A 23,862-nucleotide genomic window follows, 5' to 3' on the forward strand; every position below is an offset into this window, starting at 1 on the left:
TTGAAGCTATTAGGTATGGTGTAGCACTGAGTTCTATTTTTGGACCTTTCTTGTTTCTTGAACACATAAAATTTTGCTGAGGATGCAAGTATAGGAATTTTTATTGTGCCATTGCCTTGAGGGAAAAGGCAACCTATGGAATATCTGATAACATTAACAGATGATTAAAGGCAAATGGTGTATCATCAAATTAAGAAAAGACTCAATACTTTCACACCAATACTTCGCATAGAACTGAGGCATAAAGATATTTATTTGAAAGGAGCAAGGGAGTGGCTGTGTGGGGTAAACATATAATATGGGGACCATTGCTAATAATGTATTAACAGGTGATCTCCCAATAGGCACTCATGGAAATATTTAAAGAAATAAGGGACTGTGTCAAGGGAATGACTATCTTAGATTATCTGTCTCCTCTAACAATACAACATAACATGCGACTATTTATCAAATATGGTCTAACATATTCACCTATTGCTAAAAGTTCTGTCGCTATAGCACTTACATGTGAGACATGGAAAAAGTCATGAACCCTTTAAGGCAGTGAGGGAATAATTGGGATCTGTGAGCAGTTTGCCAAAATCACTAGTCAACATCCTACAAATCCATTATTTGAACCATTTTTAATTGGATGCTATGGTCTGTTCAGCCGATAAATACAGGAAATATGTGCTGCTTAATGTGGTAAAGCCTAAGTACACAATACTTGTATTTTTCATGTGAGTCAGCATAGTGAGTTTACTCATTTAATCATTGTTTGTAATTAGAATGGAGTTACTTCTGTGTAAAAGTTGAGGGTCCTGTTTTATCCTTAAATGCTGCATATTTATTGTTTCAAGCACTTTCCCCTGTAATTCAATCTTTTTGGTAAGGAATTTACTGCATCACTCTTGAAATCGTAAACAAAATTTCATTCTACACCCAATTTGCTAATTTAATCTCTCTTTCATTGGCAAGCGTTCATAAATTCGCATTTTCATATGTCTGAGATAAAGATTTAATTCCATTTAATTATTTGTACTGTACCTAACAATTATGTTTCCAGCTGTTGGGAGGGCGTAAACGATTAGAAGCATCGAATGGTGCTCTCAACACTCCACATGGTCCACTGACACGGGTCTGTGTGTGCAGTGTAGCAGACACTGAACAGCCACCAGACTGGGAGGCTGTGTTGGGTTCTCCGGCAGCTGGAGTAGCTGCCAATAACCAAGTTATTGCTATTGCGTGCCAAGATGCTATGCTCCATTTGCTTGATTTGATAACAGGTACCGTAGCATTACATTAATATTTCATTACAGATGCAGAGGATTGGCTGAGAACAATCTTAAGACTATTTTCTAAGTATATTATTGTTAATTGAAATTATAACTAAATGAAGAACATGAAATAAGTCTTTACCCAAAAAATGGTTTAGTTAAACATATAAGATAATCGTATATCTAATTAGGTATGTTTATTCCACTTGTGTCTTAAATAAGAGCTTTACAGGAGGAAATGGGGGCTATTTAAGGGGAGTTCAGTATTCCAAAAAACATTTGATATTCAGTAACAAGTACTAGCTGTAACTCATTGTATTGTAATGTGCATGGGTAAATATTAGTCATTTAGTGCATACCAAAACTATTTAAAACACACAATGTACTGTTCCTCAGAATCCAAGCAATGTCAGGGCTCATTATTTTGATGGGAGTAGTATAGACTGTCTGACATTCATTTGGTTAAAGACTCAGTGTTGGTTTATTTTTCACTCACTGTACTCTCAGTTAATCTGCACAACTGGATTGCACATGTTGGAGGTTACATTTTGCACAGTCTCTTTGTGAGTGCTTGCTTGTTCTTGGTTCTTTTTAGCTGTGTCAAGGAGAGGAGGATCCATAGACCTTAGTATTTGACATAAAATTTCAACATGATACATCTAATTGTTCCTGAGAGGAGGGGGGTTTTACAGACAGCTGGACAACAAAATGCTCCTCTTAGAATTCTGTTTCTACCAATTACGGTACAGAACCCTAAGAATGAGCTCCAAGGTCTCATAGAAGATGCACAGTTGTGTCAAAAGTTGCTACAGTTGCTGTCAACTGTTCTGCTTCCCTTACTTTGTGTTCAAGGTGCCATTATTAATGACTTATGTCTCTCCATTAACTCAACAAAAAATAATGAAGTTAGAGTTGTTAAAAGAGTGATAAAACCCCTAAATAGCAAAAGTCAGATTTGTTGAAGCACTTATCGTACTCCTAACTAAAGTAAAAGAGAGTTTGTACTTGAAATACTATAGTGTTTTGGTGCCACGTGAGCTGACATTAACCAGATTTATGTCTCCAATTCATCTACTATCTGCTTTGAAAACACAAATAAGATCACATAATTCCTGTGTAGATGTGTCTTAGTGAGGGAAAAAGTGAGTCTTTTGTGCTAATATAGAGTGTGAAAACTTCTTCAGGGCAGAGATGTACCGTATTTACTCGAATGTAAGCTGCACTTTTTTTCCGGTTTTTGTAATCCAAAAAACCACCTGCGGCTTAGAATCGAGTGCAAAGTACGCCGAAGTTCTGAAAAATGTTGGTAGTTGCCGCCACAACTAACTTCTGCCGTCGGATATATGTAGCACTACACAGGCATGCTTTGGAGGCAAAAAAGATAAATACTGGCGCCAAACACACTGCAAAAAAAAAGGTGGGAGACGAGCACCTTCGACCACTGCATTTTCATATGTTATCCAACGAAGTAAATACAAATTCTGTATTGTCCATCTTCAAATGTAGCAGCATTTCAATGTACTGTGAAAATCCGACTGTCAAGACTGTTTGGGATGTTTGACAAAATATGGCCAACTCTACGTTCTGAATTTTATCCTACCTGTGAGAAGAGATGGTTCCTTATAGGAACTTTTATGAATTGTGAATCGCATGCAGTATTCTCTTCACCATGAGAATAATATGAATATAAACATTTTGCCATGTATTCTTTCATGTTTGCTGCTAACTCATTTAAATCCTGTCTGCTTAATAAACTACGAAACTAGAGTGAGACAACAGCAAATGCGGAAGAATATACATATCATATCATGTTTATATTCGTATTATTCTTATGCCTAATAGTGATACAGTCAGAAATGAAGCACAGCAATTGACTAGATTTTTAAATCTAAGATGACTCTAATCTCAGTGCAGAGTGTAATGTACTAAAGAGGTGTCTGCTAAGATTTTCAAACAGAGAAAAATTTTTGCTAAACTCTCGTTCAGAACACCTTCTATCATACGCTGTGTATTATTTGGTTCTTGTTGATCATTATCAAAGAAAGCAGCAGTGTAAGTAACAACAAATAGCAGTCTCTTGCCATTGTTTCGCTAATGAGACAATTCCTCTCTCTTTTTTTTTGTTAATTGTAAGTGGCGGTAGCGTGCACAAAAGCAAGCCAAGCCACATTATCAGAATGCGACAAACAGTGCATGACACAGTACAATAATGCATTTTCAGCTTAGAGTGACGTAAACACCTATAACAAAGAGAATGGCACTTATCAGATCAAAGAAAAATAAGCAATCAATTTAAACCAGATGAAGTACGTGAAAAAGGAAGAGTACCCGTATAAATACGGATGGAGCACCTGATGCATAACAATGGCTACCTGGTAAAGCTTAACTGCTAAGCTTACGACTCGAACCAAACTGCTGTAGCTGTATTGTCATTCATTCGATCTAAATTGTGTCTCATATTACAATGGATCAACTTTGTTTCGAATTGGAGCTGCTGCCTAAAACTTCTCTCTCCCCTTGAATTTTGAGTCTCAAATTTCAGGTGCGGCTTAGATTCACGAAATTTTTTTTTTTTTTCCTTCATTTCGAGTCTCATTTTTCAGGTGCGGCTCAGATTCGAGTGCGGCTTAGATTCGAGTAAATACAGTGAGTTGTTGTGGAGATTCTGAGGCAGGATTCCATGTGAAGAACTCCATCCTATCTTTGTGATGGCAAAACATTGATGCTGTCTTTTCATTGTCTGAGAGTAAATTTACTAGTGAATTGCTCATAGTTATCATGACTCGGCTAAACATTAAAAAGTCACAAATCAGAGGAATGTGTCGCTTTCTGTGATAAAAACCAGAGTAGAGCCATGTGTCATTTACCAATATTGAGAAACTATAAAGTGTTGGGTGATACATCCAGTTTCGACAGACTATTAAGGATTGGTTGACACATCTTGTCTCCTACACTGTATTCCTTGGGCTTGAAGCTTCTTCAGACTATTATCACAACTCGGAAATTGTCATTGACAAATAACTGACTTAGTAAGTGTAAGACGTTCAGGGGTCTTGAGGAATTTTTTTTACACACACACACACACACACACAGACACACACACACACACACACACACACACACACACACACACACACACACGCAGTACGGTGCAGCGAGTAGGTGTGCAGACGTTTTCAGACATGCTAATGGTGACTGTGTGTTGAAAATGGCTCAAAGAGCACATATTGATGCCATTATGATGGGTAGAATACTAGGGCGACTGGAGTCTGGTCAAACACAGCAGGTTGTAGTACAGGCCTTCTGTGTGCCACAAAGTGTGATCTCACAATTATGGCAATGATTCCAGTAGACAGGAAATGTGTCCAGGTTCTATAGTACGGGATGTCCACATTGTACATCACCACAAGAAGACTGATATCTCACCATCAGTGCCCACAGATAGCCGCGAAGTACTGCAGGTAGCCTTGCTCGGCACCTTACTGCAGCCACTGGAACAGTTGTCTTCAGACACACAGTTTATAGATGACTGAACAGGCATGGTTTATTTTCCCCTAGATCTGCAAGGTGCAGTCCACTGACCCCTGGTCACAGGAGAGCTCGTAAATCCTGATATCAAGAACACAGTACATGGTCATTGAAACAGTGGTCCCAGGCTATGTTCATGGACGAGTACACATGTAGTCTGAACAGTGATTCCCACTGGATTTCCATCTGGTGTGAAGCAAGAACCAGATACCAACTCCTTAATGTCCTTGAAAGGGACATGTATGGAGGTCATGGTTTGATGGTTGGGTGGGATTATGATTGGTGCACGTAACCCCTGCATGTCTTTACAGAGAAACTGTAACAGGTCAGGTGTATCGGGACATCATTTTGCACCAGTACGTCTGCCTTTTCAGGGGTGCAGTGGGTCCCACCTTCCTCCTGATGGATGATAATGCACTGCATCACCAAGCTACCGTCATGGAGGAGTACCTTGAAACAGAAGATATCAGGCGAATGGAGTGGCCTGCCTGTTCCAACATCAAGCACATCTGGGATGCTCTTGGTCGAAGTATGGCTGCACGTCTTCAAACCCCTATGACACTTCAGGAGCCATGACAGGCACTGGTGCAGGAATGGGAGGCTATACTCCAGCAGTTGCTCGACTACCTGATCAAGAGTACACCAACCTGTTGTGCGGCCTGAGTACGTGTGCATGGTGATCATATCCCATACTGATATCGGGGTACATGCGCAGGAAACAGTGGCGTCTAGTAGCACATGTGTTTCGGGTCGGTTTTCTCAACTTATCACCAGTACTGTGGACTTGCAGATCTGTGTCGTGTGTGTTCCCTATGTGCCTATGCTATTAGTGCCAGTTTTGTGTATTGCTATGTTGTGGGGCACCACATTCTGCAATTATCCTTAATTTGTGAACATGAGTGTAATTACAACCAGAATGCAAAGAAAAGTAGTATAATTCACACTTAAGATGATGATGATGATGATGATGATGATGATGATGATGATGATGATGATGATGATGATAATGATGATGATAATGATGATGATTGGTTTTTTGGCGCACTCAACTGCGCGGTCATCAGCGCCTATACAGAGTCCCAATTTTTACACAGTCAAATTTTTTTACACAGTCCAATCTATCCATAGTCACATATGATGATGATCAAATGATGAGGACAACACAAACACCCAGTCCCCAGGCAGGAAAATCCCCAACCCATCCAGGAATCGAACCCGGGACCCCCTGATCCAGAGGGAGCAATGCTAGCCACAAGACGACGAGCTGCGGACATAATTCATACTTAACAGTGCACTTATGTACTTACCATTTCACAAAGTGCTCGATGATGACATTCTACCATTCCTCAGCAAGATTAGAACTTTGGTTTATTACAAATCAGTTACATAATAATTTTTGATATAATTTTAAGGGCACTATTACTTAAAAATTTGATGTCTTTCTAGAAAGTGTAAATCTTCATAATTTGTAAGAAAAAGTTGGCTAATTACCCATAATCTCTCCATTTGTAAATAATATGTTTTACTGTCACTTTTCTCGTTTTTACATTATGGTTTGAATTTTAGTGAAAGACTTGGGAACACGAATTCATACTGTATCATCAGTTGTATACTATCTTTGTGTTTCTACAAATGTTACATGTGATATCCTCATTCAAACAAACTGTTACCCCTAATTTCTTTGTCCATCTATGTGATTTAAGGTATATTTTTGAGAATTTTTGATGGTATACGAATGTTGTTTGCAAAATGGTTTAGTTTAACACTTCAGATAATCTTTGTTGTTGTTGTGGTCTTCAGTCCTGAGACATGGTTTGTTGCAGCTCTCCATACTACTCTATCCTGTGCAAGCTTCTTCATCTCCCAGTACCTACTGCAACTTACATCCTATATCTGTTTGGTGTATTCATCTCTTGGTCTCCCTCTACGATTTTTACCCTCCATGCTGCCCTCCAATACCAAATTGGTGATCCCTTGATGCCTCAGAACATGTCCTACCAACCGATCCCTTCTTCTAGTCAAGTTGTGCCACAAACTTCTCTCCCCAATCCTATTCAGTACTTCCTCATTAATTATGTGATCTACCCATCTAATCTTCAGCATTCTTCTGTAGCACCACATTTCGAAAGCTTCTATTCTCTTCTTGTCCAAACTATTTATCGTCCATGTTTCACTTCCATATAGGGCTACACTCCATACAAATATTTTCAGAAACAACTTCCTGACACTTAAATCTATACTCGATGTTAAATTTCTCTTCTTCAGAAACGCTTTCCTTGCCATTGCCAATCTACATTTTATATCCTCTCTACTTCGACCATCGTCAGTTATTTTGCTCCCCAAATAGCAAAACTCCTTTACTACTTTAAGTGTCTCATTTCCTAATCTAATTCCCTCAGCATCACCTGACTTAATTCGACTACATTCCATTATCCTCATTTTGCTTTTGTTGATGTTCATCTTATACCCTCCTTTCGAGACACTTTCCATTCCGTTCAACTGCTCTTCCAAGTCCTTTGCTGTCTCTGACATAATTACAATGTCATCGGTGAACCTCAAAGTTTTTATTTCTTCTCCATGGATTTTAATACCTACTCCGAATTTTTCTTTTGATTCCTTCTCTGCTTGTTGAATATAGAGATTGAATAACATCGGGGAGAGGCTACAACCGTGTCTCACTGCCTTCCCAATCACTGCTTCCCTTTGATGTCCCTCGACTCTTATAACTGCCATCTGGTTTCTGTACAAATTGTAAATAGCTTTTCGTTCCCTGTGTTTTACCCCTGCCACTGATAATCATATTCCGAACAATGTTTATTCCAGTTGTCATAAATAAGAACTTTACAGGAGGAAGAGGGTGCTTTGAAAGAGGAGTTCATTATTCCAAATCACTGCTATACAGTAACAATTGTGAGCTAAAGTTGTGTGTTATAAAAATTTTGTCAGCAATATCTTGCAGGGAAAATCATGTAATATTGGGTTTTGTGCGTATTGTAACTGTTATAATTTGTTCCATTTAATTTCCCCCTTCAATAGCAATGTATATTGTTTAAAGTGCTGCTGTTTCCAAGTTAGTTACATGGATCTGTTAGCATAAAACTCACACACACAAACACACATCTTCAGAAACTGTGGCAATGTGAAATGGTTATCTTACATAGCACAAAATATTCGGGAATATGATGAGAACTATCATTAGAAGCAAAAAAGGTCAAGTAAACATGGGCTCAAAGATGCATATCTTGAAGAGCTGTGAGCATTTGATTATTTTCAATACTGTAAAACAAATATCTTCTACTGCAAACTCTTTGCTTTCCATATTTTGAGAAGTGATAGTGTGGACCAAAACAATAAAAAATGTCCAGTAAGCATGGGTTCTAAAATGTGTACCTTAAGAGCTATGAGCCTTATTCAATAGGAGAGATGTTTCAAAGTAGCAAAGATGTCCTCCTGGACCATCCTGTATATAGAAGTGAGACATACTGTATTAAAACGACAGCAAAAACAAAATAACTTACCAAAAATTCTAGTGTACAGGAGTATCATGGACTAGTGTCACTGTTAGTAATTTAGGCTGCTTGAAGTAAAACTAGCTGTGGTTGTTAAATGGCATTAGAACAGAAATGCTTTCAAATGTAGAATCTAAAGTTTTAGTATTAGGTATACACTCATATTCTATAAAATAAACAAAATATATAAATGTAATAAAATATTCTGTGAACTAGTATGGCAGTGGAACCACTTTAAAATATGACACAATTTTATGAAAAGCAGCAGTGTTTTTAAGTATTGTAGCAGTTACCTCTTGGATCAGGATTTATAATGGTCATGGAAGCTAAATATGTGAGGTGGTCACACTAGTGGTGCAGGTGGTCAACCTCGGGAACTGGAGGAGGTGGCTGTCATGCATCCTAAGGTGTCACTGAAACAGCAGTGTCTGGAAACATGTTTATTACTTGTGAGTTTACAGTACTGATTGTCTTGTCTGGTGGTGTGGAAGACCTGCTGAGTCACATACCAGAGTGCAACAAGGAATGCAGGCACACAGCTTTCTTGGTTACAGCCATTGTGTAGGTCAGGACCCAGTGGCCATGTCAGGCAGGTAACTGGAATAGGAATCTGTAGGCGCAAGCCTACTTTGGCTCACTGGCAATTAGTGTGGTGCACCCCAGCACCCTCAAAGATGATTGTGCACTTAAGCAGGTGCCAACAGGATATCACGAATGGCAGACATTCTAAAGGAGGAAGCCTAGGCACAGATCAGCAGCACAGTGTACTGCCAGGAAGACGGTACTATGAGGGCTTTGCAGAAAGTTTTTTAGCAGCTCTGAAACTAGAAGTCTCACAACAGTGGGATTATTTCAGTTTGAAAGTGCATTGTTTTTCGACCTTGGAGCATGTGCCCAACAGTTCCCCCACCACTGGACTTCAAACCATGTTGTGAAGGTGAATGAAGATGCATGCAGTGCTGAGCGAGTCTGACACAGTGCGAGATGGTTCTATCGTGCCACAATTTTCATGCAGTGGCCAAAAAAAGAAGTTGAATGCAGAAGATCTCCAACCTTGACTGTTACGGTGAGTCTAGGGCTAATCTGGAAATTGATTTCATAAGCTTTCAAGAGGTTGGGAGTCTCCTGAAGATGAACCTTGTCCTGGTCACCTAGCAGTGGCAGTGATCCAAGAAAACACTGATTGGCATTGAAGGTACTCTAAATATTAGATTAACTACATTGCAGAACATTGTGCACAATAATTTAGACCTTTGCAAGAGATGTGCCCATTGGGTGGCACAGTCCTGGCAGAAGTCCAAAAACATCTGAGAATGTGTTGCCCAACATGTTGTAGGTGGTAATTTGTTGTTACTTGAATAACCCTTCCCCAGGGGAAGCCTCAGACTCGCCAACATCTTCTTGTACCACAGAAATGACCATACAGCAGTGGCAGCTGTCTGAATGTGGTCTCTTATTTTGGCAGCAATCAGCACATTACGATTCACCAATTGAGTCATCCTGTAAATAGCGAGACTGTCATTCCCTCGTAATCAGAAATGCAGGTGGGATCACCACACATCGAGACTGAGGCTTTCTGAAACGGTCGTATTTAAGCTGGACATAATGTCATCAAGGCTGGTGATATGGTCATTTGCTCTCATTATCTGGAGATGATAGCAGACTTGCTCCCAACATGGTGTCTCAGTTATTGTCAGTTCTCCTTGCCTTCATATTTTTCTTCAGTGCAATAATGGCTTGAATAAGCTGAGCTTAGATGTTACATATTATGGCTCCATATTGCAAGACTCACAGAGTAACACATTAGGTGCTGTCATACTGCATTATTTGCATGTATTAATTATGGCTCGGCTCAGTGTGGAAATGTGGTGCCTAGTCTTCTGGAACAGTGCATTCTGAATAGGTATGTGTGCAGATGTGGAAATGGATTAATAATTGTGTGAATAATTGGAAAAACTTTGAAGATTATTTATGAATATGTGCATAATCTTGGGTAAACTTTAACTTTTATCAATATTAACAGACCTTTAATATCATTACATTCAATAGACATAATTTGCATTACATACTGCTGCTTCCAGTAGTATGCGGTACCAGATAATCACTGCAACCATTGAAATTGTTGATCTTCACATTAATTCCATTGTGTGTAGCATTGATTGTGACTTCTAGATAAAGGAATGCTCTTTCGGATACTGTGTGAATTATTGTTGTCTGCACCGAATCTCTTGATGCAGGATCTTGGTGGCAAGTGAAATGATGAACAGAGGATTTGAACTCTTAACTGTGTGAGCAAATATTCTTTTTCTAATAATTTATCGTAATATTTTAATGAATGGTTGAAATACACATTTTTAACGATGCTGGTATGACAGAACCAAGCATACGTCTGTATGCTACCACTTTCTGAAACAAAAAGATGAAGATACATGAATTAATGAATTGAAGAGCATATTTCTTACTTTGTTTCATACACGTATTGAACGATGTATCAAAACATTATCCTTGCATAAAACAACCCATTAATTTACTTGTGGCTGTGTGTGTAATTCATTCAGTTTACATATAGCTTATATATAAGAAAAGAAAAGAAAAGAATAATATGATTCAATACAATTCCTTCTGTGCCCCAGATACTGCTTGTGACATAAGATATGAGCCAGCTCTGATGATGTGCCGTCTGTGCCAAGTCACAACTTTAAAAATTTGTATGTACACCCCAGGAGTCAGACCTGCTATGCAACAGAATGTAAAAGCTAAATGTACCTAAAATAAGAATACTACGCAGTCATAAAAACTTTTTTTTATTTGTATAAATAGGGAGGGGTTGAGATATTTAAATTAACAGGAATGTTGGACAGTAGTGCCTTCGTCATCTCATGGTACCATGTTTACTACTTGGGATATTGAGAGTGGTCTCATGGCTACATGATACCTCTTGGGGGTGAAATGGTACCAATGGAAGATAGGTAAGAATCAGCTTCAACATGGGTCTGCCACATTTGCCTTCTTGAAAGATGTCAAAATACCAGTTTAATGTGATGTTTTGTTCTTTCAGTGAGTGTTGTGGCTCTCTCTTACTGTGAACAAAGATTTCCATTCCTTGTAATATGTTTAAAGTGTACCTGTTTGTTCCTTTATGTAAAATTTCTAAATTGCCATGTATTGTCCCACTTTATGTTTAAGGGAGCTCAGCTGATTACTGAAAGGATTTCCGTTCATACGTGCACTTTTTAAATTGAACAGCAAAATTTCTGCATGTTTCTCCAACTTAAAATTTGTTGCAGTCCTGACAATTAATTTTATACTTGCCCATAAATTTGTTAAGTCTCTCGCTGATTTTATGTCATATTCCTGCTTCTGATTTTTCTGTATTACCAAAGCCTAAATTCACTTTTAACTATTAGCAATTTGGTGTGAGTGAGCGCACTTTTTGTCATGAGCCTTCTTTCTTCTGCTTCTTCTTTTTCTATGTTTGTAGTATGGTCCTTTCTTTTCTTTTAACTACTTAAACATGTTCTTGACACTATTGTTCTTATATTCATTGACCTTCGCTACTTCTGCAAGTACGCTAAGCAGTTTCTGCATTTCTTTATTTTTGAACAGAAATGGTAGGCTCCTATGGACAACTAATCTAAAACAAGCTCTTTGCAGCTTTTGTGATAGTTGGAGTTGACTTCTGTGATTATATCTGTGTTAATGGTTCTTTGAACACTCCAAATAAATATTTACCATCTTTTGTGGTCAGTAATATCACACAAAAATTGGTAAGCTCTGATTTGTATGAATTTTTTAGTACTGATTTCATACAATAATGGAAAATCTTAGTGGGAATACAACTGAATAAGCAATGATATTGAGTAGCTGATAGAAGAAACTGAACATCAAATATGTTTCCAAACAGTCACTCATGAATACTCTCACTTATTGTAAAAGATAATGGATTGATTCTATGGCCTTACTCACTTAGGTATCTAGCCATACTAATTTAATGCACAATTATTGTGTATTGTGTGAAACAGTATCTATATTACTAAATGGCTAAAATGGTCATCAGGTCCCAATTACTGTTACCAATCTTACGGAGTTCAGGGGCAACCTTGGCTGACATTTTGAACTAGAGAACAGTTGTTTTGATATACATCCATACACATTTGATAAAGTAATTTAATATAGACAGTATCTGGATGGTATTGTACTATTTTATGAAAGTGATACAATGAGGTGTGTACTGTAGGTTATTCATCTTGCAACCCTGTTCACTACTTCATTTTTCCCCCTCATGACTCTACTCCAATGGAATATTTCCAGCCTTTGATCCAACAAAGAGGATTTACAGCTGCTTGTAGAATCACAGCAACCCCTTGTACTCTGCCTTCAGGAAACAAAATTGTGTCATCATTTGTGTTTCTTGACAGTCTGTTTTGACCTCCCCCTGACATCGACATTCCACCTCATGTGGGAGTCACACTCTGTTCATATGGGATGACATTCATAGTCAACCCATCTCCCTCACTGCCTGTCTTCAAGGTGTTGCAGTTTTCTTTCCTCACCTGACATTTTCCCTTCGATCCATTTACATCCTTCCGTCATTCGATGTCACCAGGGCAGCATTCCTCCAGCTTATTGGGCAGATACCTCACCCATTTCTGCTTCTCGGTGACTGCAATGTGCACCATCTCCAAGAACCTGTTGGATATGTCCTCTTGGCAGACCTTTGTAATCAATTTAACCTCTTCTGCATTAACATGCGAGTACCCACAGTCCTTTCTGACTCCTCGCACACCTGTTCCCATTTGGACCTATCCTTCAGCACTGCCCAGCTTGCCCATTTTCTCGAGTGATCCATTCTTTCTGACACCTACTCGAGTGACCATTTCCCGTGTGCTGTCTGTTTTCTTACACCTACCCCACCTGCATGCACACCCAAATGGCAGCTTACTAAGGCCGACTGGTGGCTGTACTCCTCCTGGTGACCTACTGCAAACACCATTTCCCCAGTTGTGTTGACCAGGTGGACTACCTTACAAACATTATCCTTACCACTGCAGATCCCCACACTTTCTCTTCAACACACTGTGTCCTGCTTTCTTGGTGGACTGAGGCATGCCACGATGCGATTCGCGCACAGACTTACTCTCCACATTTTTGACAGTCACCCTATGATGGCAAACTGGGCTCATTATAAACAGATGCTTGCACAGTGTTATCGTGTTATTGAGGATAGCAAAAAGCTAGCTGGATTGCATTCAGTAGTTCTTTTAACAGTGCCACTCCCTCTCTGCTGTGTGGGCTAACCTCCAGCGGCTCTTTGGGACCAAGATTCATTCTCCAATTTCCGGCCTGACAGTAGCTGATGATGTCATCATGGACCCTATTGCTATCTCCAACACCTTGGACAGCCATTTTGTGGAAATTTCTTGCTCTTCCCACTGTCACACTACCTTTCTCTATAGAAACAATCAGAGGAGGCTTGGGCATTATCATTCTCTTTTCAGAATTGTGAGTGCTACAATGCCACCTTTGCTATGAGGGAGCTACATCATGCTCTAACTTCATCTAATCCTTTGCCCCAGGGTTAGACGCTTTTCACATTCAGATGCTGCAGCACCTTTCTCTTGCAGACAAGCACTTGTCTCCTTCAAAACTGCATATGGGCAGTCGGCACATTTCCCAGACACTGGTATGAAGCTACTGTGATACCAATTACTAAGCCCAGTAAGGGCAAACACCATCCTTCTAGCTACCGCCCCATCTCTCTCACCAGCTGTGTTTGCAAGATGATGGAATGTACGATTCATGGCTGGCTGGTATCGTGGCTCAAGTCTCGCAATTTACTAACCACTGCACAGTGTGGAGTTTGAGCACACCGTTCTGCAGTTGACCACTTTGTCCACACATGACATGGAATGGTTTTCTGTGGAAATCCCAGACTGTGGCCATGTTTTTCAATTTGGAGAAAGCCTACGACACTTGCTGTAGGACTGGTATCCTCTGTACTCTCTGCCTGTGGGCCTTTCATGGCCGCCTGCTCTGTTTCCCTAAGAAATTTTTAAGAGACAGTGTTTTCATGGTCCGTATGGGTTCTGCCATGTCGGACACCTTTATCCAGGAAAACAATGTGTCTCAGGGTTCCGCCCTTAGCATCCTCCTCCTTGCTATCGTCACTAACCCTATAATGGCCTGTCTCCCATTGGTCATCTGCGGCTCCCTTTTTGTTGACTATTTTGCCATCTATTGCAGTTCTTCTCGGACCTGTCTCATTGAGTGGCGTCTTCAGCGATGTCTTGATCATCTTTTACTCATGGAGTGTCAACAATAGCTTTCATTTTTCCACTGACAAAACCATTTGTATGAATTTCTGGCAGCACAATTGATTTATCCCACCCTCTTTACATCTTGGGCCTGTTGCTCTTCTGTTCGTTGAAACTACGAAATTCCTGGGGCTAATGCTCAATAGGAAACACTCTTGGTCCTCCCACGTGTCTTACCTGGGAGCCCACTGTACATGGTCCCTCAATGTCCTACATGTCCCCAATGGTACTTCCTGGGGTGCCAATCGAACCACATGCCTCCATTTGTACCAGTCCTTTGTCCATTTGAAACTAGACTATGGGTACTTTGTTTATGCATCTGCACATCCGTCCCTCTTGTGCTGTCTCAATGCTATCCCCCATCGTGGCATCTGTTTGGCCACTGGTGCCTTTTACAGTAGCCCGATTGAGAATCTGTATGCTGTAGCTGCTGACCTAGTGCTGTCCTACCAATGTGACTTTCTCCTCAGTAGGTATGCATGCCATTTGTCTGCCAAGTGTGACCACCCATCCTACGCCTCCTCCTTCGATGACACCTTTGATCGCCATATGGGGCGTGACCTTCTCTGTTACCTTCTGGAGCTCACTTTCGGCTCTTACTCCGGCAGCTTAACTTCTCACTCCCTTCAACTTTCCCGGTAGGTGTGAACCCGCCACCACCTTGGCTTCATGCGGCAGCCTGTGGTCACCTCGGCCTTCACTCGCTTCCTAAGAACACTACACCAGCCTTGCTCTATCACCTTCAATTTCACAACCTTCACATGGAACTTCGCGACTGTACCTTTGTGTACACTCATGGCTCTCGGACTAACTGTGGTGTCGGGTATGCCATCGTCATTGGCTTTGAAGTTTTTCGGTATTGACTTCCAGATCACTGCTCAGTATTTACAACAGAGCTGTTCGCCCTGTATCAAGCCACAGAGTACATCTGGCGACACAGCATTTTCAATTGCGTCATCTGCTCAGACTCTCTCAGAGCCCTTCAAAACCTGTGTGCACTATACACTGCCCATACCTCAATGCAGCAGGTCCAGGAAAACTGTCGTTTGTTCACTGTGCTACACTCCTGGAAATGGAAAAAAGAACACATTGACCCCGGTGTGTCAGACCCACCATACTTGCTCCGGACACTGCGAGAGGGCTGTACAAGCAATGATCACACGCACGGCACAGCAGACACACCAGGAACCGCGGTGTTGGCCGTCGAATGGCGCTAGCTGCGCAGCATTTGTGCACCGCCGCCGTCAGTGTCAGCCAGTTTGCCGTGGCATACGGAGCTCCATCGCAGTCTTTAACACTGGTAGCATGCCGCGACAGCGTGGACGTGAACCGTATGTGCAGTTGACGGACTTTGAGCGAGGGCGTATAGTGGGCATGTGGGAGGCCGGGTGGACGTACCGCCGAATTGCTCAACACGTGGGGCGTGAGGTCTCCACAGTACATCGATGTTGTCGCCAGTGGTCGGCGGAAGGTGCACGTGCCCGTCGACCTGGGACCGGACTGCAGTGACGCACGGATGCACGCCAAGACCGTAGGATCCTACGCAGTGCCGTAGGGGACCGCACCGCCACTTCCCAGCAAATTAGGGACACTGTTGCTCCTGGGGTATCGGCGATGACCATTCGCAACCGTCTCCATGAAGCTGGGCTACGGTCCCGCACACCGTTAGGCCGTCTTCCGCTCACGCCCCAACATCGTGCAGCCCGCCTCCAGTGGTGTCGCGACAGGCGTGAATGGAGGGACGAATGGAGACGTGTCGTCTTCAGCGATGAGAGTCGCTTCTGCCTTGGTGCCAATGATGGTCGTATGCGTGTTTGGCGCCGTGCAGGTGAGCGCCACAATCAGGACTGCATACGACCGAGCCACACAGGGCCAACACCCGGCATCATGGTGTGGGGAGCGATCTTCTACACTGGCCGTACACCACTGGTGGTCGTCGAGGGGACACTGAATAGTGCACGGTACATCCAAACCGTCATCGAACCCATCGTTCTACCATTCCTAGACCGGCAAGGGAACTTGCTGTTCCAACAGGACAATGCACGTCCGCATGTATCCCGTGCCACCCAACGTGCTCTAGAAGGTGTACGTCAACTACCCTGGCCAGCAAGATCTCCGGATCTGTCCCCCATTGAGCATGTTTGGGACTGGATGAAGCGTCGTCTCACGCGGTCTGCACGTCCAGCACGAACGCTGGTCCAACTGAGGCGCCAGGTGGAAATGGCATGGCAAGCCGTTCCACAGGACTACATCAAGCATCTTTACGATCGTCTCCATGGGAGAATAGCAGCCTGCATTGCTGCGAAAGGTGGATATACACTGTACTAGTGCCGACATTGTGCATGCTCTGTTGCCTGTGTCTATGTGCCTGTGGTTCTGTCAGTGTGATCATGTGATGTATCTGACCCCAGGAATGTGTCAATAAAGTTTCCCCTTCCTGGGACAACGAATTCATGGTGTTCTTATTTCAATTTCCAGGAGTGTATTTATGTGGGTTCCTGATCATGGCAGACAGGTTCCTGGTCATGTCAGTCTCATAGGAAACAAGGCTGCTGACACTGTTGCCAAGGCTGCAGTCCTCGTGCCTTAGCCCACTATTTCTTGTATTCCCTCCAATGGTATCTGTGTTTCTGTCTGTCAGGAGGTGGTGTCACTTTGGCATCGCCACTGGTCCTCCCTTCATGGGAATAAGCTACAGGTTATTAACCCTCTCCCAGCAGCTTGGACGACCTCCTCTCAGCCTTCCCACTGTGAGGGGGTCATTTTCACTAGGTTGTGTATTGGGCACTCCTTTTTAGCCATTGTCATTTGTTAAGTGGTGCTCCCCCACTAGTTTGTACATATTGCACCAAAGTTTTACCTGTCCATCATTTCCTGATGGAATGCCAATTTTTAACCATTTATATTCCCACTTGGGTTTCCCACCTGAGTTATCGGGCATTTTAGCAAACGCCACATGGGCTGTTGACCATGTTTTATTTTTTTACCCGTCATAGCAATATGGTGAACGCCATTTAAAATTTAGTCATGAACCTCCATTTCTTTATGGTCTATTTTATAGACCTTTCTCCACATTCCTGATTTTAGCTGTCTTCTCTTACATGGATTGAGAATGATGTGTAGTCACTTTTCAACTCCTCTCTGTCCTCTGTTCTATAGTTTTGACAGGGGCGTGAATGACCCTAGTTGTTCCGATGCCCTAAGACAAAACAAACAAACCAGCCCTGTTCAAAACACTGCCCATTACATTCATATGATTTTCCAGGCCCTTTTCCATCTGTGACAGAATTATAATGTCAGTGACAGACCTCAAGAGGTTTTATTTCTTATCACTGAACTTCATTTCTCTTCCCCAGATTTCTCCTTGCTTTCCTGTACTATTTGCTTGGTGTACAGATTGAATAACATCAGGGGTAGGCTACAGTCTTGTCTCACTCCTTTTTCCAACTACTGCTTCTCTTTCATGTCCTTAAACTCTTATAACTGGACTTTGATTTCTGTACAAGTTGGAGATAACCAATCACATGCTTTGTTTTATTGTCAAAAGCTTTCTTTACGTTAGCAAATGCTATAAGTATAGCTTTGCCTTTCTTCAACTTGTCTTGTAGGATAAATCATAGATAGGGTCACTATTGCCTTGCATATTCCTATATTTGTCCAGATCTTCCCTGAGAATTAGCCATTCTTGTGTAAATTGTCTGTGCCAGTATTTTGCAACCATGACTTTCTAAACCGATGGTTCATACTTGTCAGCACCAACATTTTTTGAACTGAAATTATTCTTGAAATCTGAGGGTATTTTGCCTGTCTCATATATCTTTGACACAAAGCCCATAGTGTTGCTATGGCTGGCTGTCCTAAGTATCTTAATAATTCCAAGAAAATGTTGTGCTCTGTCAAATTCTTTTCACAATATCATTTCTCGTCTTCCTCTTTCATATATATAATATTGTATTCAAGTTTGTTTCCATGTTACTACTGTAACATATTCTTTCAAACTTTCCTTCAAACTTTCAATCTCCAATTCTTTGCTTAGTTCTGGTTTCCCATGTGAGATTTTGATAATCATACAGGTGCTTCTCTTTTCTCCAAAGATCTGCTGAATTAGCCTCTTTGCAACATATATCAACCTTAGCATTTCTCTTCTAACCATTTATGTTTTACCATTTAGCACTTTCTGTCAATCTCAATTTTTAGATGTCTGTATGCCTTTTTGCCTGTTTTGTTTGCACCATTTTCTCCTTTGATCAGTTAATTTCAGTATCTCATTTGTTACCCAAAGATTTCTACTGTGCTTTGTCCCCTAGACTGTTTGACCCCCTGCTGCCCCTGCTATTTGAAATGATGGTTTAGCAGTAGCAACAGGCTGAGAAGTGGAAGTGTGTGATTATTGTGGCGGTGCAAATATGTTTAAATGGTCACACAACTTTCATCAACCTTTTCTACTTGGTTACGGTTATCAAATATCAATAAAAGCAATCCCAAAAAGATGTGTATCAAAATGACATAGAAACCACAAAAACTGTAATGTCTTCCCTTTTAAATTCTCAGATCAACTGGGCAAACGTCTTCTGTGAGTGGGGTCATTTCAGTTAACAGTAGAGTTAAATTACACTTCATACGTACATTACAATAAAATCCATGAAGTAATTGAGCTTTAGGTCAAACATCTCAAAATTCTCAGAAAGAAAGGGAGAGGATAGAAATGAAACTGACACGCTTGGTAACCACACTTATGAGTTAAGATAAATAACATTGCTGGGAGGCACATTCAGACAATTCATTCTAAATTGTTGTACAGTATTTCGTACGCAACTGTAAGGGGAGATGGGCTACAGAGTGGTGCAGCATCTGTCGTCCTAGGGACATGGACAGGAGCAGAAATCTCCATAGGGGCTCAGCATTCATTTGCTGAGTACAGGATAGGCGACCCCAGGGTTCCTGAGCCCTGGGCATGCTTCAGCGACCACCGAGTGGCGCAGTGGTGGAATGTTGTCTGTTCCGGAGAACGGGGGTTTCGGCTTCACCGCCTGGACCATGAGGAAGGTATACACACCTTTATAAAAAGCCCCCAACCTCAAGGTGTGCTACATATTGATGAGGTGAATGGATGTTGAGGTAAAACAGTCTCTAGTGGGAAACCTCTGGGGCACCTGCTGCCCCTCCCCCAGTTGTACAAGGCTTGCTCAGGCATGTAGGGCTCCGCCCGAGTTGACAGTTGTTACCATAGCATCTTGTGGGATCCTATGGAACAGTCTCATCAAACTACTACTACTGATGGGGTGGGTGTACCGTCAGGTAGTGCTTACACCCAATCCTCCAAGAGAGCTCGGTTGGTCAGTCCTCCTAAAAAGAAGTCCCAGAATCATAGTAACAGAGCATTAGTGTGCCATAACACTTTCATTGTAATCAAGCGAACAGAGGGAACCTTTGAGAAGATCTCCCCTTTGTATGTTCACAAGGCATTGGAAGGTATTTCTGGGTCTCTAAAAAGTGCCAGACAACTTCGTAATGGAACACTTCTAGTTGAAACTGCTAATTCAAATCAGATATCTAAGCTTTAAGCATCTGGGAGGTAAGGCCTTAGGTGACTACCCAGTTGAGACGGAGTTGTATAACACCCTTAACTTTAGTAAGGAGCGGGCACCTGCTCTGATATAATGGAGGTGGACCCTGTGGAGTTACGTGAAGAATGGAAAAATATGGGCATCACGGAAGTGCAGAGCTATATGAGGAGAGTCAACGGCAAATTGGAAAAATTGGCAACATTTATTGTAACATATAGTACCCAGGAATTACTTGAACTTATTCTTGCAGGCTGTATCCATCTTAACATTCAACCGTTTGTTCCTAATCCAATGATATGTTAAAAATGTCAACGATTAGGCCATACCACTGTGAGATGTAATGGGCAGGCTAAGTGTAGCAATTGTGGAGGTTCAGCTCACAAATCAGGCAATTTTGTACACCTCCTCCAAAATGTGTAACCTCCTCTGGGAATCACCCAGTCTGGAGCAGAAAGAGTGAGATTTACAACAAGAAGAGTAAAATTCAGCAGTTGAAGATCAAGAGACGCATACCTTATGGTGAAGTTAAAAAAAGCTATCAAAGCTATGCAACCTCCGGGTTTTGCTGCTGCTTCTTGCATCAGACCTTAAGACACCAATTGTTAAGTGTGATGCCTTCACACAAACTCAGACCACAGATTCCAATATGAGCACATGCACTTGTCGGTTAACCTGTGGGGAAATGCTACACTTGAAGCAGAAGTCATTTGGTAACTGTCAGCAATGGGCTTACCACCTAAGCCACATACCACTACCCCACTTCAGAAGCCAACTAAGCCATCCCCACAACCCAAGCAAACAGCTCCTCCCATAAGTAAAGAAAAACATCCTTCGAAAAGTAGTTCCAAATCCAAGAAAGTGGTAGTTAAACCTTTAGATTGATGAGCTCTCTCCATCTCTAATGGGGGGACTCTGCTCTTTAGGATATGGATTTCCAGCTACAGGAACCAGAGATTCGGGAACCAGCAAATGTTCCCTCTGATCTCCCCTGTAAATCAGTACTTCCGAGGAAGAAAGATAAGATCAACATTCACTAAACAGTGGCCTCCACAGGGACATTTGTGTTGCAGTGGATTTTAAATGGATATCACTCGCATTTGAAAGAATCACAGGTCCTGGTCCAGGAAAAACCAGTCTGCATCCGCCTACTTCCACAGGTCCTGCCTTTTGAAGTTTTACAGCGCATTTGTTCAATCACATTTAGAGTATGGCAGCATAGTCTACGGATCAGCCCATACTTCCTACTTCAAGATGTTACACACTGTCCACCATGAAGACATTTGGATACCAACTGGTGCCTTTCAGACCAGCCCACTTCAGAGTCTGTGTGCAGTGGCTGGTGAACCACCACTTGGATTCAGTGACATATCCTTTTGGCTCAGCAGGTGCTGAAAATCTCAGAATCACCTCAGTCATTGGCATTTAATGATGTGGGTCAACACACCTTTGAATGGCTGTTCAGGAATCGGCCCCATGCGTCCAAGCCATTTGGGAAACATGCTACAAACTGTCTCAAGGATCTGGATATCAAGCATCAAAATACGCACCCAGGGATGGAACGCATTGCTGCTTTGGTGTCTTCAGAGGCCCAAAGTGATTTTAAGCTTGACACAGTACAAGAAAACTTGTACTCCAGATTATGTTTTTACAACTTTGTTTTTGTCCACTCCAAGTATGTACCAAAGTTTCATCACAGTTTACCGTATTTACTCGAATCTAAGCCGCACCTGAAAGATGAGACTCGAAATGAAGGAAAAAAAATTTTCCGAATCTAAGCTGCACCTGAAATTTGAGACTCGAAATTCAAGGGGAGAGAGAAGTCTTAGGCCACACCTCCAAATCGAAACAATGTTGGTCTATTGTAATATGAGACACGATTTAGGTCGAATGAATGACGATACAGCTACAGTAGTTTGGTTCGAGTCGTAAGCTTGGCAGTTATGCTGTACCAGGTAGCCATTGCTATGCGTCAGGCACTCCATCCGTATTTATTCAGGTACCCTTCCTTTTTCATGTGCTTTGTCTGGTTTGAATTGATTGCTTATTTTTCTTTGATTTGATTAGTGCCGTTCCCTTTGTTACAGGTGTTTATGTCACTCTAAGCTAAAAATGTATTACTATACTGTGTCATGCATTATTTATTGCATTCTGTGTTTGCAGCCTGTCGCCGCTCACGGCATGGCTTGCTTTTGTGCACGCTACCGCCGCTTACAATAAAAAAATAAATAAAAAAATAAAGAGAGAGAGAGAGAAGAATCGTCTCATTAGTGAAACAATGGCAAGAGACTGCTATTTGTTGTTACTTACACAGCTGCTTTCTTTGATAATGATCAACAAGAACCAAATAATAGAATGCGTATGATAGATGATGTTCTGAAAGAGAGTTTAGCAAAAATTTTTCTCCGTTTGAAAATCTTTGCAGTTGCCTCTTTAGTACATTACATTCTGCACAGAAATTATAGTCATCTTAGATTTAAAAATCTAGTCAATTACCGTGCTTCATTTCTGGCTGTATCACTATTAGGCACAAGAATAATACGAATATAAACATGACATGATATGTATATTATTCCGCGTTTGCTGCTGTCTCACTTTAGTTTCGTAGTTTATTAGGCAGACAGGTTTTTAATGAGATAAAAGCAAACACGGAAGAATACATGGCAAAATGTTTATATTCGTATTATTATTATGGTGAAGAGAATATTGTGTGTGATTCACAATTCATAAAAGTTCCTATTAGCAACCATCTCTTCTCATAGGTAAGAAAGAATTCAGAACATATAGTTGGCCATATTGACAAACATCCCAAACAGTTTTGCCAGTCGGATTTTCGTAGTACATTGAAATGCTGCTAAATTCAAAGATGAACAATACTTAATTTGTATTTACTTTGTTGGATAATGTATGAAAATGCAGTAGTCGAAACTCAAGGTGGAGAAAAAAGCTCCGGCAGAAGTTAGTTGTGGCGGCACCTACCAAGATTTTTCAGAACTTCCGCTTAATTTGCACTCGATTCTAAGCCGCAGGCGGTTTTTCGGATTACAAAAACCAGAAAAAAAGTGCGCCTTAGATTCGAGTAAATACGATATACAGATGGATTCCAGCAAGAGAATGTCCTCAGTTGTTCTGCTGTTTTCTCTGATAGAGTTTTTAAAGTATGTCTTCCGGAAGAATTTACAAATTATGATGCGGAATTATATGGCATTCCAATGGCACTAGAGAGCGTTTAGAGACACCACTGTACAATATTTCTTGTCTGTTCCAACTCACTTTGTGCACTGCAAGCACTTCACCAAATGTATCCAGTAGACCATATGATTCAGCTCATCCATGACTCCTTACAGCAGCTCCAACATCATGGCAAGAAGGTGATCTTTTTGCTGGGTAACTGGCCGCATTGGGACACAGGGAAATGACATGGCTGATAAAGCTGCAAAGGAAGCATGTCGACATGGTGCTGTCCATCAATATCCCATCCAGTTGCACACTATCATCTCATTTTCTGATAGACGCATCTTGTGTCAGTGGGAGACTGAATGGTTGCAGGTGACAGAAAACAAACTGCACTCACTCAAATCGACCACACAGGCATGGCAGACTTTGTCAGCCCCTACGCTGGAAGGAGGTTCTGCTTACCAGACTGCACATTGGACATAGCCCCTTAACACAGGGCTTCCTCCTCCAGTGG

The 23,862-nt window shown here is 41.5% G+C and overlaps 1 pseudogene; it reads left to right on the forward strand.

The window, feature by feature from the left end:
* Positions 1-23,862, forward strand: part of LOC126438173 (protein HIRA-like) — a 450,749-nt pseudogene that overhangs the window by 365,852 nt on the left and 61,035 nt on the right.

Source organism: Schistocerca serialis, unplaced genomic scaffold, assembly GCF_023864345.2.
Source record: "Schistocerca serialis cubense isolate TAMUIC-IGC-003099 unplaced genomic scaffold, iqSchSeri2.2 HiC_scaffold_1261, whole genome shotgun sequence".
NCBI lineage: Eukaryota > Metazoa > Arthropoda > Insecta > Orthoptera > Acrididae > Schistocerca > Schistocerca serialis.